At 51.0% G+C, this 16689-nt stretch overlaps 1 pseudogene; it reads right to left on the reverse strand.

The window, feature by feature from the left end:
- Positions 1-1075: 1075 nt before the first annotated feature.
- LOC148165131 (pancreatic progenitor cell differentiation and proliferation factor pseudogene) lies at positions 1076-15990 on the reverse strand (annotated as a pseudogene).
- Between the last annotated feature and the right edge of the window lie 699 nt (positions 15991-16689).

Below are 16689 nucleotides of genomic sequence, written 5' to 3' on the forward strand. Positions count from 1 at the left end.
AATTCAGATGAAATGGTTATTGTCTTTGCTTTGGGGGAAAAAAAATCAATGCTGAGAGATTATATTAGTGTTTTAGTATGTCTAAGATCTTAGCGGACTTCTTTTGACAGGCCTATCATAGGAAATTGAGATAAGAATTCTCAGTCATCCAGAATTGTCACCAGTCAGATTGGCATGGTGCACATTTTGGAGCATATAATTCCAATCGAATTTCAGAGAAAAACAGAGCGGAAATGGAAACATTTGTAACCCGCCTCTCCTTTACTTGTAATATCACGGGCATTTTTTGTGTCTAGTATCCTTGCACGACATCACTCTTAAAGGCATAGTGTGCTTTGTTTCACATTTTGGTGCTGAACAGCATTGTCCAGGGTAAAATGTGAGCCCCAGCCCTCTCCTGGAACCCCTCAGCTGAGCACCCTGGATGGTTGCCTGGCCTTGCCCATACTGTCCAGCTCTGTAATGTGGAACATTTGAGCACTGGTTACCTGTGGTGGAGGTTTCGATCTCCGTGTTGTCAGTCTTCATGGAGAACTCCACATCATGACCTTGGGTCTGTTTGGAGCACCACCAGGAAGGGAGATAAAAACCAAGATTTGCCCAAAGCACAGATAAGGCTCCGGCAGACACCCAGTCTTCAGGAAGAATGTGCTTGGGGGTGAATGGCAGCCCCCCAAAGTTACATCCACACCCTGACACCCAGAACCCATGACTGTGACCTGATTTGGAAAGGGGTCTTTGCAGATATAATTAGGGGAAGGATCTCAAGATGAGATCACCCTGGGTTATCTGCGTAGGTCCTAAATCTGATGCCACAGGTCCTTAAAGGAGAGGCAGAGAGTTGAGATGGAGAGAGGTCTCTGTGGAGGCAGAGACTGAGGTGATATGGCCCCAAGCCCAGGAAACCGGGAGTCTCCTGAGCTGGGAGAGGCCAGGAAGGACCCTCCCCTAGAGGCTTCTGGGGGAACATAGCCCTGCTGACACCTTGCTTTCAGGTGTCTAGAACTGTGAGAGAGTAAGTTTCGTTGGTTTAAGTCGCCAGTCTGCGGTTACTTATGGCAACAGCCCTAGGGATCTACTGCAGGATCCAGTCAGGGACACAGAGGGACTTCTGTGGGAAAAAGAGGGTGCCGTGGCCTTGGCCATTCTGCTCAGTCAGCTCCTAGGGACTCTGCTGCCCCCTGGGCTGCCCCTCTTGCTGCACAGATTTTGGGCGGGGGGGCTCCTCTGGCTTAAGATTGTTTAGTCACTTTGAACAGGAAGCAGTTTTCAAACCCCTCCCCAAGCTGCCTCGATTGAGGGACAGGAGCTGTGGCCACCAGTGCAGGCCCTGGGATGAACCAGGGGCTGCAGGGAAGAAACAGCCCCCAGCCGCAAGGATGCCCCGACCTGACCAGTGAGAGCTGGAGGCAGGCAGTTATCGGGACAGGGTGGAAAGACGGACGTCTTCACTCTCTGGATCCGCACCGTCTCACCTCCCATAACTCAGATTTAGACGCTCCTTCCTGAGCACTTGCCTTGGCCAGGGGGCCGGAATTGGCGGCAGCAGGCAAAGGGCAGGTTCCCCCTGACCCTGAGGCGTGGCGGTGGACGTGGATGGCGGTCGGGGACGGCGGAGCCGGAGGCCGCGCTTGGACTCTTGCCCACGGTGCTCGGGGGGACCGTGGGATAAATGCGGCCGTCCCCCTGGACTGCACATTCGCTCCCGACACATGGGGATGGTGACGGCCACTGTCAAGAAAGCCACCTTCTCTACACAAGCCTCCGGTTTGTTTTTTGTTTGGGTTTTCCTTTACTGAATGCAGTGTGATAGGACTTTACACATAACATAATATTTATTATTTTTACCATTTTTAAGTTATAGTTAGGTGGTGTAAATGCTTTCACAAGGTCGTGTAACCATCACCACTGTCTGCACCCCCAATTTTTCATCATTCCTGCCATACACTCCCTGCTCGCCAAACAATAACCCCCCTCCCCCCTGCCCCCAGCCCCTGGTAAGCTCCCTTCTACCTTCTGACTATGGATTTGCCTCTTCTAGGGACCTTGCCTTAAGTGGAATCATGCAGTATCGGTGCATCTCTGGTTTACTAAAACATAGCTTATGAATGAACAAATGAACCATAAAGGGTGATATTGCTAAGTCACCCGGCAGCCCCCACTGACCATGAGGCCTGGGTTCCCTCCCTACCTCCCTGTGCCTGTTTCCATGGGGCAGCCCCCCTCCCCCCCGGGGCTGGGCCTCATCTCCTGTGGAGAAGCCCTTTCACCCCTGCTCCGTCTCCAGCCCACATTCCTGCCTTTTTTGGCTAATTGGAACTGATTGGGTTCCAAGAGTTCCGGAAGCCCCCCTCAGCGATCAGAGAGAACCCCCTCCCCCCCAGCGTCCCAAGGATTTGCTCAGTGAACTGCCAACCCCAAACAATTAAGAGCATTTGCTGGGTTTGTGGGCAGACGCTGCGGACCAGACCTCGGGCCAGGCGCCCTCTCTCTGGACCCAGATTGCATTTGGCTTTGTGAATCCAGCATCCAGCTCATCCCCCCTCCCGAAGGATTCAGGCTGCTGTTCATCTTTTGTCTTTTTTTTTTAAAGATTTTATTTATTTAGTTTTGAGAGAGAGAGAGCGCGCATGAGCACAAAAGCAGGGGGAGTGGGAGAGGGAGAAGCAGACTACCCGCTGAGCAGGGAGCCCGATGCGGAACTCGATCCCAGGACCCTGGAATCATGACCTGAGCTGAAGGCAGACGCTTAACCTACTGAGCCACCCAAGTGTCCCATCTTTTGTCTTTGTGTTTTTTTTTTTTCCTCCTCCCTGTGCTGAATCACCAGGTTCTGGTTCACAGCTATCTGAAAGATCCATTTAATTTTCTTCTCACCACTGAACATTTTAGCAAAATCAGACTTCTTGAGAGCTCCGTGTTCTCCCAGCCCTTGGGTCTCCCTCTGGCCACTGGGTATGCCCCCCTGAAAAGCGACTGGCCGGTGTGGGACTCCGGGAAACAGTCTGTTCACAGCTGAAGCCTGTTCTGTCTCATGAGTCCGGCAGGTTAGCTCACCTGGCCAGGGGCGGCTGGGAGGTACAGAAGAGGCACCCGCTGCTGCAGGATGAGTCGGTGTGTCGGCCTGCCACACACAGTCCTCAGCTGTCCCCAGAGGCAGGCAGACGCCTTTCTTTTCTTGCTTCCCTTTGAGGAGGACACGGCCTCTGTTACTGGTTGAACTGTGTCCCCCCACCCCCAAACCAAAAGACCTGTGGGAATTCTAAGCCCCAGTACTTCCCAGTGTGACCTGATTTGGAAAGAGGGTCTTCCAGATTTAACCAGTTAAAATGAGGTTAAATGAGGTCATTAGGGTGAGTCTTAATCCAGTATGACCAGTGTCCTTATAAAAAGGGGAAATTTGATGGGACGCCTGGGTGGCTCAGTCGATTAAGTGTCTGCCTTCTGCTCAGGTCATGATCCCAGGGTCCTGGGATGGAGTCCTGCATCAGGCTCCCAGCTCAGCAGGGCATCTGCTTCTCTCTCTCCCTCTGCCCCTCCCCCCTGCTCGATCTCTCTCTCTCTCTCTCTCTGACAAATAAAATCTTTAAAAAGGGGGTGGTAATTTGGACACAGAGACATGCACAGAGGGAAGACAATGTGAAGAGATGGAGGGAGAAAGAGATGAGGCAGGGATTGGGGTCACATGGCACAAGAGAACAGGGAACACCAGAGCCCCCAGGAGCTGCAAGAGGCCGGGAAGGATCCTCCACTAGATCCTCAGAAGGAGCACGGCCCTGCTGACACCTTGATTCTCGACTTCTGGGCTCCAGAACTGTGGGATAATGAATTCTTATTGTTTTATTATTTTTTTAAAAGTAGCTAACCTCGTATGTCTTACTGAGAAGGTGGTGAGGAGGTTTGCTGTGAGAGTATCCAGCTGAAGTATGCCCTAGGCAGCGGAAACAGCCAGTGCAAAGGCCCTGAGGCAACAGTGCCTGGGTGGGATGGGGAGCTTCTGGGAGTTTTGGAGAAGAGGACTGAGTGCTCTGCCATCTGTTTGCCAGGATAGGGGCTGGAAGTCCTGTGGGGGCCATGTCATCTAGGCAAGTGATGGTGGGGTTCACCTGAGCAGGACAGTGGAGGTGAGGAGAAATGGACACATTCTGGAAACTTCTTTACAGATAGAGGCAGCAAGACTACTTCAGACCCAGCAGGGGGCTGCCGTGGCACTGTAATCCCACAGCTTTTGTCCAGCTCTTTGGTTTCCATACAAAAATGGAATTATCATCTTCGGATTGTGTAGTGTGACCAGGAGATGGCAAACTACAACCCCCAGGCCAAATCCAACCGGTAGCCTGTTTGTGTAAATAAAGTTTTATTGGCACATAGCTGCTCTCATTCACTGATGCACTGTGGCCCCTTTCACTCTCCAATGGCAGCGTTGTCGTGACCTTCCCGTACAGGCATACCTCATTTCAGTGTGCTTCGCTTATGGCCCTCTGTAGATACTGCGTTTTTTATAGATTGAAGGTTTGTGGCATCAAGAAAGTCTGTCACCACTGTTTTCCAGTATTTGCTCATTTTCTATCTGGCTGTCACATTTCAGTAATTCTCACAATATTTCAAACGTTTTCATTATTATTATATTTGTTATGGTGATCTGTCATCAGTGATTACTGAAAGCTCAGATATGGTTAGCATTTTTTAGCATGAAGTATTTTTAAACTTAGGTATGTACATTGTTTTTTAGACCTAGTGCTATTGCATACTTGATCGGCTACAGTAGAGTGTAAACATAGCTTTTATATCCACTGGGAAACCAAAAAATTCATTTGCAGGTTGGCACTGAACGCACAGTATCTCCTCGGTGTGCCTGTATCTTTCTGTTCAAAGACCTCAAGTGGCTTCTGTTCTCCCACTTTGATCCCTGACTGATACACTATGTTATGATAAATAATACATTTTGATACATCCATAAAACCAGACTTGATTTCAGCCACCCTAACTGCTCACCGTCACCCCTAGCCCATAGTCAAAAGCCTACCGATAAAATTTGATTTCCCAAAGACTTAACTGCAGGTAGCTTCCTCGTGACCAGAAACCTTACTGAGAGCATGCACGGTCAATTAACGCATATTTTGTGTGTTATATGTTATATTGTATGTTGAATGTGTTCTTTTTTAAAAAAGATTTTATTTACTTATTTATTTTAGAGAAAGAGAGAATGTGAGCAGGGTGGTGGTGCAGAGGGAGACGGAGAGAGAGACTCTCAAGCAGACCCCGCTCTGAGCGCAGAGCCTAACGTGGGACTCGATCTCACGACCCTGAGATCATGACCTGAGTGGAAACCAAGAGTCGGACCTTAACCGAGTGAACCACCCAGGTGCCCCTATAATCTGTATTCTTACAGTAATGTCAGCTACAAAAAAAGAAAATCGTAAGGAGGGGAAAATACATTTATAGTCCTGTAGCATATAGAGAGAACTCTCCATATGAGTGGACCTACCCATCTGAAATACACATTGTTCACGGTCATCCGTACAGATTGTTCTGCAGGTCGTTCTTTCCTCTAACGCTCTTTCCTGTATCTTTCTGTGTCAGCATATCTGACCCCCCTTTGCTCTTTTTATCAGCTACCTGCTATCTCATCCTGCGGACCAAGCTTGCTGACTTAGTCCTTCTCCCCCCCCCATGCACATTTAAGGTCCCTCCGAGACTTCTCGGTTGACCCCATCCCGTTACAGCGTGGTATGTGGGCGTTCATTAAATGCACTTGGTCTTTTTTCCTCTTTTTGACTGATTAAAAATGACTCATGTGTGTTCCTGCTGAAAAGGGCCCTGGGGCTCATCCGCTCCCTGCCCCACCCCCACCCCTGGCTCTGCTCCCTCCACGACCGGCCTGGGACCCGTTCCCAAACAACTCACTCAGCAGATGTTTGATGATTTCAGAAAGCAAGAGGGTCGCAGGTCACGTCCATCAGCTCTGTGCAGAGCCCCCCAGGACCGCACCCGCCCTGTGGCCTGGTGAAGCCGAGGTGGGAGCCTTGCCAACGACGTGACCACACGGGTTCCTATCTTTATGGTCTCTTCGATCACTTCCGTAGCGGGTTAGCTCAACTTACAAACCTAACAAATATTTTCCTGTCGGCACCACACTTTTCCCGGGAGAGCTGAAAGCTTCTGGCCTCTGGGTCAGGGGGTTGCCTTGGCCCCAGGCCAGCGATTCATGGGCTCACACGGCAGCATCGGATCTGCACCGGCCTCCCTGAGCCGCTGGGAGAGGCCCAGGGACACCAGGCTGTTGGGCTCCGGGTCCTAGTCTGTCCTGTCTGCAGATAGGGAGTCGGGGTGAACGCGGCGGGGGGGGGGCGGTGGACACATGTGGAGTTCCAAGGGGGACCCGATCAGTGGCTGAGCCAAAGTGCTTTGCAGTTATTCTGCAATTACATTTCTTATAGAGCTTGGAAGACATTTTAGACAAAAAGGCGTGTGAAATGACACAGTATCCCTCGTATAGAGAGACAAACCTTTCTACGCTCTCCTTTTTTTTTTTTTTTAAACGGACACAGGGAATTCTTTTTTTTTTTTTAAGATTTTATTTATTTATTTGACAGAGACAGAGACAGCGAGAGAGGGAACACAAGCAGCGGGAGTGGGGGAGGGAGAAGCAGGCTTCCCGCGGAGCAGGGAGCCCGATGTGGGGCTCGATGTGGGGCTCGATGTGGGGCTCGATGTGGGGCTCGATGTGGGGCTCGATGTGGGGCTCGATCCCAGGACTCTGGGATCATGACCTGAGCCGAAGGCAGACGCTTAACCACTGAGCCACCCAGGCGCCCCATCTACGCTCTCCTTTTTAAACGCCCGTGACCTACTGGCTGGAGGGAAGACACATGGGGAAGAAGTTACGTGGGGGTGCAGCCCGGTCTCCTTCTGATCTCTTTCCTTTAATTCTTCTTCACCCCCGTGAATGTCTTGGGCATCTCATGTCTCCCTGTGTCTCCTTTGATAACGAGGCATGCCGATGAGATGTGAGCGCTGGAGCCTGAAGAACCTATTTCCAAAGAAGGTCACATTTGCTGTCCGGGACAAAGATTAGGACTTGGGCATAATATTTTTGGAGGGACACACTTCAACTCACTACAGAAGCCAAGATCTTTCTTCACCAGTGTTAACAGCGCTCAACTTTTGACTGACAAAACTTTGATAATGGCAAATTAAACAACTGAGATATTATAAAACAGATGGATTTGTGGATTAATAATGGTAAATAATTTTTTCCTTAGAGATTTGATTCTTAGTGGAAGTATCGTAAATTTAAATTGGGAACTCAGGGGGCGCCTGGCTGGCTCCGGCTGAGGAGCATGCGACTCTTGATCTCGGGGTTGTGAGTTTGAGCCCCACATCGGGTGTAGACCGTACTAAGATAAATAAATAAACTTTATAAAAAAATAAATAGATTGGGAACCCAGTTATACTCTCCTAGTATAGTAAACATTTGGTGGATGACTTAAATTGCTTATGAGATGCAAAATGTAGCCAGAGCACTCATACCAGTAGAGGTTTAACATTTTTTTAAAGATTTTATTTATTTGAGAGAGGGCACAGAGGAGAGTGAAAGGTAGAAGCAGACTCCCTGCTGAGAAGGGAGCCCTATGTGGGGCTTGATCCCATGACCCTGAGATCATGACCTGAGCTGAACGCAGATGCTTAACCGACCAAGCCAACCAGGTGCCCCCAGATTTTTTTGAGATCCTCACAGATTAGTGCATCAAAAAGCAGCTTCTTTTTCTCTCTTTTTTTTTAAATTTCTTTCTCTATTTCTTCCCTTCTTCCCTCCTTCCTTCCCTCCCTCCCTCCCCCTTCCCTCCTTCCACCTTCCTTCCTTCCTTCCTTCCTTCCTTCCTCTCCTTCTTTGTGGAGAACATTTAAGTTGGGGCCAAATTCTTTGCCTGGTGCGCAGGCCCAAGGCTGCCGTGTTGGGGAACCCCCGCAGGTGCAGGGTGGCTGACAGCCTCCCGTCCCCCCACCAGGATAGAACGGGCCATGCAAAGGCAGCTGGGAGCAGTGTTCCAGGCTGAGAGAGCAGAGCCAGGGGCAGAAGGGCAGGGTGGAGTGTGGCTGGAGGGTGTGGGCCGGCTGGGGGGGGGGGGGGTGTGGTGAGATCCTGGCTCTGTCCCTGGGCAGCCAGCGTCTCTGGGATGCAGCCTCCTTGGCTGAGGACTGGGGACGACAGCCCTCCTTGCTAAAGATGGTTAGGAGACAAAGAAAATGCCCCCATTCATTCCTGGTGCCTGGTGCTCACGCGGTGAAGGCCAGCCCCTATTGTTACTGGTGGTTTTATTGTCGCTGCTGTCAGTCTGTTTCACGTCAGGGACTCTAGGGCCCCTTCCTGTCCTCAGCAGAACCACGGGTGGCTCTCTCCACCACTTTGGAAGGTTGTGCAGAGGGCCTCAGGAATGAGCCTTGAAGCATCGTGCTGAGTGAGGGAAGCTAGTCCCAGAAGGCCACACAGTGTGCGATCCCATTGACATCACACGTCCGAAACAGAACAACCCATGGAGAGAGCAGATGGCTGATTGCAGGGGCCGGGGGAAGGGGGTGGGGGCGGTGCCTGCTCATGGGGACAGGGTCTCCTTTGGGAGTGATGGAAATGTTCTAGAATTAGGTTATGATGATGGTGGCACAGCTCTGTAAATACACTAAAGACTGTTGAATTGTACATTTTAAATGGATGAAATTTATGGGAAGTAAATGATATCTTGATAAACTATTAAAAAAAAAAAAACAGGAAAGGAAAGAGTGCCATGGGCGAGGTAGAGGGTGGTGAGGCCTGGAGTCGGCCCCCTAGAGCTGAACCCCGGTGGAGGCAAGGCAGGTGATGGGAGGCTGGGGAGGTAGGAACCACAGCCCCGGCTCACAGGGCAGCAGGAGCTGAGTGCCCAGGGTGGGGTGGCACATGAGCCTGGGGAGCCAGGACGGCCAGGAAGCCTTGGAAGGTTTGCATGGAAACATCTCCTCCTGCAACACCTCTACCCCCTCCTGGGAGCTGGTTCCTCCCACTCCCAGGTTATCTGGCCCCTGCATCACACCTGGGAGGCCTCTTCCCCCCTTTACGGGACGAGGTGCCCTTTACGGACACCGAATACGTCCTGGGCTTAGAGCTGGCCTTGCATCCCCAGTTCTAGTCCCCACTGGTCCCCTGTGAGGTGAGTTCTGCTGTCAGAGGTTCTGGAACTCACCTGTTTAGACTGATCTTCCTAGGCGGTCTGGGGATCCCCTGAGGGCGGGGCCAGTCTGGTCCATCTCTGAGCACCTGGTTCGCTGGCCAAGTGGGTGGTGTCCATAGACACTTGATGAGAGAAGAAGGGGAAGAAGCAGTGACCTCACCTGAGGGCTGTCTGCACCTGCCCACCTGACCCAGGGGGCCTTGTCCCTTGCCCACCCCAACTGGGTCAGACACACCATTGGCCAAGGTGGCTGTCTTGGGCTCTGTCCCCTGCAGACCCAGTCTCCTGCAGGGCTGGGTGAATCCACCCGCAGGGAGCAGAGGGTGCCCAGAGCTACGGCAGCCTGGTGCCTCTTCAGTTGCCTCCTTGTCCCGGGTGTGTCCAGAACATTCCTGGCACTGAGCTGGCACCTTCCCCAGGACAGAAGTGGCCGGCGGAGCCGAGACAGGGCAGGGCGTTTACTGTGGTGCTTTTATTTCCAGCCTGTTTGCCCAGAAGGCAGAACCAGCCAGGGCTCCCATTTGGGGGTGAATTGTCTGGCCCTCAGTTTTCTCATGCACCAAACCTCAGAGCTGGCCTGAGTGCCGCCTGAGGCTGGTCCCTGCTCTCGTCTTGCTGGAGCCTCCAAGAATGAATGTTGGGCCCTCGTGGCAGCCTAAGGGACAGATTAAAGTGCCTGGAGGTGTCTGACTCCCAGCCATGCTCTGGTCTTGGTAAGAAGGGCTGTTGAGGGGGATGCCTGGGTGGCTCAGTCAGTTAAGCGTCTGCCTTCGGCTCAGGTCCTGATTCCGGGATCCTGGGATCAAGTCCAGCGTGGGGCTCCCTGCTCAGCAGGGAGTCTCCCTTTCTCTCTGTCCCTCCCCCTGCTTGTGCTCTCTCTCTCAAGTAAATAAATAAAATCTTTTAAAAAATTATGTTTCTGCTTTTATAAACAGATTTATTGAGGCACAGGTGGCCTACAATAAACTGCACATATCTGTATCAAGTATCGGATTAGCTAAGTTTTGACCTATGTCCTTGCTTGTGAAACCATCACCAGAGTTGAGACAGTGAGCGCAACCAACACCCCCCAAAAATTCCCTGGGTCCGAAAAGAAAACTTCTGTTTCCTGCACTGTACTCACAGCGCATCTGACACGAAACATGGGTTTTCCACACCCAGCAATCCCGACATCACCCGGAGTTAGCACTGACCCCACAGGTGAGGGCTTTCGTCCCACGAGGCTGCCTCCACGTCCGACACCAGCCACAATGCTGGATCTCCAGGACTCCTGACAGACTGGCTACAAATCAGGGGGTTCCTTTGACCCCCTCTTTGGATTCCATAATTTGCTAGAAATGCTCACAGAACTCTGGAAAGTGCTTTACTTCCTATTACAGTGTGTTATCAAGGATAATACCAGAGGAAGAGATGCATGGGGCATGTATGTGGGAAGGGGCGTGGAGCTTCCATGCCCCCTCTGGGCAACCCCCCCACCTGCTCCAGGTACCTCCTCGTGTTCACCAAGCCAGAAGCTCTTCAAGCCCCGTACTTTGTGTTTTTACAGAGGCTTCGAGCCATAGTCAAGATTGATGAAGTCATTGGCCATCGGTGACTGAGTATCAATCTCCAGCCCCTCTTCTGACTCTTTGGAATCGAATCACATGGTTGGTTCCCTGACAAGCAGCCCCCATCCTTAGGTGTGTTCCCAAAGTCACCCCATTAACAGAAAGTCAGGTGTGGTTGGAAGGGGTCTTCTATGAATAACAAAAGATGCTCCTATCACTCATCACTTAGGAAGTGACAAGGGTGTTAGGAGCTCTGAGCCAGGAACCCAGAACAAAGACCAAGTATGGTTTCTTGTTATTTCACAATAACAAGAACAATAGCAGGACCCCTTCTGATGCCTCCTGTCTGCTCCTCCCTCTCTTTCTCAAGCAGCCACTGATCCGCTTTGGGCCACTCTAGATTAGTTTGCATTTTCTATAAGTGGAACTCTACAGTGTGTACTCGTTTTTATTTGTCTTCTTTCACCTCGCATCGTTTTGAGATCCATCCACGTTTCTACCCCCTCAATATTTCTTTCCTTTTCATTGCTTCATGGTGGTGTTCCATTGGAGGAAACTGATTCCTTTCTATCAGGTGCATTCTGTATGTTAGACACGGTCCCAGTGGGTTTAATCTCCAAATTCCGTTTTATTTTTTTATTATTATTTTTTAAAGATTTTATTTCTTTATTTGACAGAGAGAGAGAGAGAGAACAAGCAGGGGGAGTGGCAGGCTGAGGGAGAAGGAGAAGCAGCCACCCGCCAGGAGCAGGGAGCCCGATGCGGGGCTCGATCCCAGGACCCTGGGATCATGACCTGAGCCGAAGGCAGTTGCTTAACCAACTGAGCCACCCAGCTGCTCCTCCAAATTCAGTTTTAATCCCCAAATTGGTCTGCAAGGAAGTATTGTGATCTCCACTTTGTAGCTGGGGCAATTAAAAAGCTCAGAGATGTCAAGCAGCCTCTCACATGTCACACAGCTGGTAAATGTTAGAGTCAGAATTTGAACATGCACCTGGCTCCAAAATTCACTTGCTCCACTGGACCACACTGTCCTGTGCAGTGGTCCTTCTGAGATCCTGGGGCCACTGTGGGAGTCCTGGGCTCCTCAGCAGCAAGATGCATTTTCCTTTCTTCTCTTTTTTTCTTTTATTGTGGTGATACTGACATACCATAAAGTTAACCAGTTTATTTTTTTGTTGTTATTTTTTTAAGATTTTATTTATTTACTCGACAGAGACACAGCGAGAGAGGGAACACAAGCAGGGGGAGTGGGAGAGGGAGAAGCAGGCTTCCTGCCAAGCAGGGAGCCTGATGAGGGGCTTGATCCCAGGACTCTGGGATCATGACCCGAGCTAAAGGCAGACGCCTAACGTCTGAGCCACCCAGGTGCCCCAAGTTAACCATTTTAAAGGGAACAATTCAGTGGCATTTAGTATATTCAAGATGTTGGGCAACTACTACTATTTTTACCACCCCTAAAAGAAACCCCATACCCGAGATGCCTGGGTGGCTCAGTCAGTTAAGTATTTGCCTTCGGCTCAGGTCATGATCCTGGCATCCCAGGCTCGAGTCCCCACATTGGGCTCCCTTCTCAGCGAGGAGCCTGATTCCGCCTCTCCCTCTGCCTGCCGCTCCCCCTGCTCGTTCTCTCTGTCCCTCTCTCCCTCTGGCAAATAAATAAGTACAATTAAAAAAAAGAAAGAAACCCCATACCTATTAGCAGTCATTCCTCCTTCCTCCTTGAATCCTGAAAGTAACCAGCAGTTAGGTTTCCAGTGTGGACAGCCCCCTGCCGCAATGCAAAGGCCAAGGGGTGGTGTGCCTGCCCACCCCTCCCTGGTGGGGCACCCTGTGTTGGGGGGCAGTGGAAGAAGGTGCTCAGGCTCTGTGTGTCAGGTCTCAAAACCCCTGCCCCACTCATGACTGGAGCTAGATAGGAAATCCCAGGTCTTGCCCTAAGATTTCCACTACCCAGTGATCCCCCATGCCTGCCCGGCCATGGTGGCCGGGAGCCGACTCTGCTGCTCGGCACAGACCAGCACTGTCCCCCATGGCCCGTCCAGGTTCATATGATGCTGAACATCTCAGCGAGATGTTCCCCAACGAGACAAGCAGAGCCTGTGACTCCTGGAACAACATCACGGAGAAAAACTTTGGCATTCTGGGGGCGGTGGGGGCCGGGAGGGGGCGGGGGAGCAAGGCGCTGGGTGAATGTGTGTGTTGGGGGTGGGGGAGCTGCTCCAAGCACAGGGATCTGGAGCAGGGCGGACTTGCTAGCTCCAAATTTCCAAAGCAAATTCAACAGCTCGCCCTTGGCCTTCAAGTTGCTGCCCAAGAGGCACCGAGGGCCCGGGTGAGGCCAGAAGTGCCAGACATTCCCTGCGAGCCACGCTCCTGCTAAAGAGCCAAGCCCCGGACTTCTCTTTCTTGAGCAGCAGCAGCTTTATCAAGATACACCTCACATATCCTACGTTCACCCTTCCAAAGGGTCCAATTCACTGGTTTTTAGTCTATTCACAGAGTTGTACCGCCGTCACCACGGTCCATTCTAGAACTTTCCCATCACCCCCAAAGGAGACCCCGTCCCCATCAGAGTCACTCCTGCTCCATCACCCCCTTGTCCCAGCCCCTGGCAACTGCTCATCTTCCCGTTGCTGTGGATTTGCCCGTTCTTGATATTTCATGGAAATGGAATCCCCCACGATTTGTCTGTTTGTGTCTGGCTTCTTTCTCACAGCGTGATGATTTCGAGATTCAGGGCTTTGTTCCTTGTAGCTAATGCTCCGCTGCACGGATGGACCACACTTTGTTTATCCATCCCTGGGCTGATGGACATTTGCATTGCTTCTGCCTTTTGGCGATCGAGACTAGTGCTGCTGTGAACATGTGTGCACAGTCTGTTTGAACACCTGCTTTCAGTCCTTCGGGCATAAGCCTAGCGCGGCAATGGCTGGGTCTCTTATGCAAATTCGGAAGGAACCTGAAGGAACCACTTCCTCCTTCTGTGAGGTTATTATAAAGACAATAATGAAGATCTTACTCTCTATCCAAAGCCAGTTAGCATCGTCACGTAAAGCGTAGGACACCCTGTCAAATGTGAATCCTACATAAGGAACAAATACATCTATAGTTAGTGTAAGTATATCCCCAATGTTGAATGGGATATATTTACACTAAAAAAAAATTTTTTTTTGTCATTCATCTGAGATTCAAATGTAAATATATTTTTATTTGCTAACTCTGGCAACCCTACACCTAATTCATGTCTTTTCTCTGCTGAGAACATTGTTATTTAGCCCCATGCTTACTTACCATCTCTCTGTTTTTTGTGTATAAACAACCCCAAAATGGAGTTGCTGGATCATACGGTAAGTCTATGTTTAGCTTTTCAAGGAGCCACCAGACTGTTTTCCACAGTAGCAGTACCAATTTGCATTTCCACCAACAGTGCACACATTTTTCCACATCCTCACCAAAACTTGTGTATGGTTTATTTATTTATTTAATTTAATTTTTTTTTTTTTTTTTTACTGGCTGCTTCGAGTTTATTTTCCACTTGGTGCGAGGCACACGGATCCAGGGTGCCAGGAAGGCTCGTGTGTGGCTTGGATAGTAAAGAGTGGGGTTCTCTCAACTTCTTTTTTGTGTTTTGCTATTTTGATATAAAATAACCCAACTGCTTCTGCTTGCTGCAGCCTGCCTAGTCTAGGGGAAGGGGAGGGGAGGGGCTCTGATGAGCCCAGTGCCTCCTGAAGGCGGGGGGCGGGGGGAGTGGGGGGTGGTCTCTCAGGATGGGGGCCCCATGTTGGCTTTGCAGGCTGCCCACCACGCTGCTTCCTCATGGCTTCCAGAGCCAAGTCCCAGAGGATCCTGCTGCTGGAAGCTTGGGAAGATACCAAGCTTTCTGGGGACTCCAACACTGCAGCCGAGTATGGGAGAGTGGACTTCCCGAAAAAGAAGCTTGCCCACCAGTGCCCTGGGTCAGCCTTGGGGAGACTGGGGTGGTGAGGGATGGCTTCCCCAGCATACTCTGCACTTCTGCAGGAGCTGTTACTGGAAGGGGAGCCCAGGCGGCACCAGTAATAGTCGTGGGAGGCCACAAGCAAGCCGCTGGAGGGGATGGCTGCCAGGCTGTCACTTGCAGGCTGCTGGAAACCTCGGCGATGACCCCTCGCGGGCCTCTGCGCGTGATCACAGGTGGCGGGGACGGGGATGCTAGGCCACGGAGCCCATTTGCAGAGGAAACCACAGAAAGCCGATCAGCTCGTGCAGGAGTGCGCTTGGACAGAGGCACCGGCTTGGGTGTTAATGGTCTATTTAAAACAGTAAGAAACCATTGTAACAGGTGTGAAGTGATATCTCATTGTGGTTTTAATTTGCATCTCCTTAACGATTAGGGATGAGCATCTTTTCATGTGCTTGTTGGCCATCCGTGTGTCTTCTTTGGAGAAACCTTTATTCAGACCCTTTGCCCATTTTGGAATTGGGTTGTTTGCTTTTTATTGTTGTTGGACTGCAGGCGCTCTTTATATATCCTGGGTATTAATCCTTTATCAGATACATGATTTGCACAAATGTTCTCCCATTCTGTGGGTTGTTTAAAATCCCTTTAAGCCACCCGTTTATGGTAATTTGTTATAGCAGCCACAGAAGACTCATTCTTCCTCCCATGCCCCTGCCTGGCCCGAAATGCACATGTGATGTGTGCATACGCACACACGTGCACACACACCCCCACCCCGCCCCGCCAACATTTTGGTTGTTGTTAGGGAGGGTGAATGCTCGCTCTTCTCCATGGGCAGCAGGGAGAGTGCTGGGCGGATCTCAGCTTGGATTCTTCCTGATCTGTGAAGGTGTCTTGGAAGGTGCTTTCCTGCTCCACGGAGATCCCCAGCAGCCTTTGCACTTTGCTTCTGAGTAGCTTCTCCTACCCACTCTCCTTGCACATCTTTTCTAAACACCTGGGAGTCCTGGAGGAGATACTGAGGCTGGGGCATGCAGCAGGTGGTAGGATGAGCGCGCCCTTGCTCTACTGTCTCAACTCCATCTTTGTTCTGGTGGCTGAGGTGCCTCTGGTTCTGGTCGCCCAGATCCACGCTCTTGTAGCCTCCCTGGAAGCCAGGGCTCCAGGGGATCAGGTGGTGCTCTAGGCAGGCACGCCCCGCGAGGCTGAGGCTGCCCTGGGTCAGTGTGGAGTGGAGGCTCTGACCACCCTGGAAGTAGCCGGCCACACACTTGGAGGTAAAGTCCATGGTTCCCTGGCCCTGGCTTAGAATGATGTGACTACCACAGCAAATACAGCACTTGACCTTTGGAAGGGACCTGAGGTTCACAGGTGGACATGGTGTGGGGAGGTTGTAGCCAGGTTTCCAGATGGGGCCTGGCATGGTAGCTCCTAACAGCTGCGGGAGCCTGCAGATGTTGGCAGGGGTGTGTATGGTAGGGGGTCGGGGGGGAGGTTGCGTATTCCCATGCAACTCTTGTCAGCCAGGCAGAGTCCATTCATCCAGCTTTGCCCCTGGACAAAATCCTGCATAAGCAACACCACATTCAATCACATCATGCTCAAATCCATCTCTGACGTGTCCATCATGTTGGAACAAATTTGTGCTTTCAAAGCAAATGAGAGCGGAATTGATGGGACTCCCCCCCAGCTCCCCCTGCCAGTTTGAAGCTACCAGCAGGAAGTCACTAAATGTGATGGGGGGAGGGATGAGTAGTATTTTAGTCTCTTCACCATCAGGTATAAGAGTCAGTGATAGCCTCAGGAGCACAGAGAATAATAAGATGCAGGGAAATGAGGAAGTGCTCACTTTAGAGTACTTACAACTTTTATTTTATTTTATTTTTTAAGGTTTTATTTATTTGACAGAGGGAACACAGCAGGGGGAGTGTCAGGGAGAGGGAGAAGCAGACTCCCCTCTGAGCAGGGAGCCCGACGCGGGGCTCGA

Source organism: Eumetopias jubatus, unplaced genomic scaffold (assembly GCF_037043125.1).
Source record: "Eumetopias jubatus isolate StellerSeaLion01/CBP00866 unplaced genomic scaffold, mEumJub1_p1.0 scaffold_1, whole genome shotgun sequence".
In the NCBI taxonomy this organism is placed as follows: domain Eukaryota; kingdom Metazoa; phylum Chordata; class Mammalia; order Carnivora; family Otariidae; genus Eumetopias; species Eumetopias jubatus.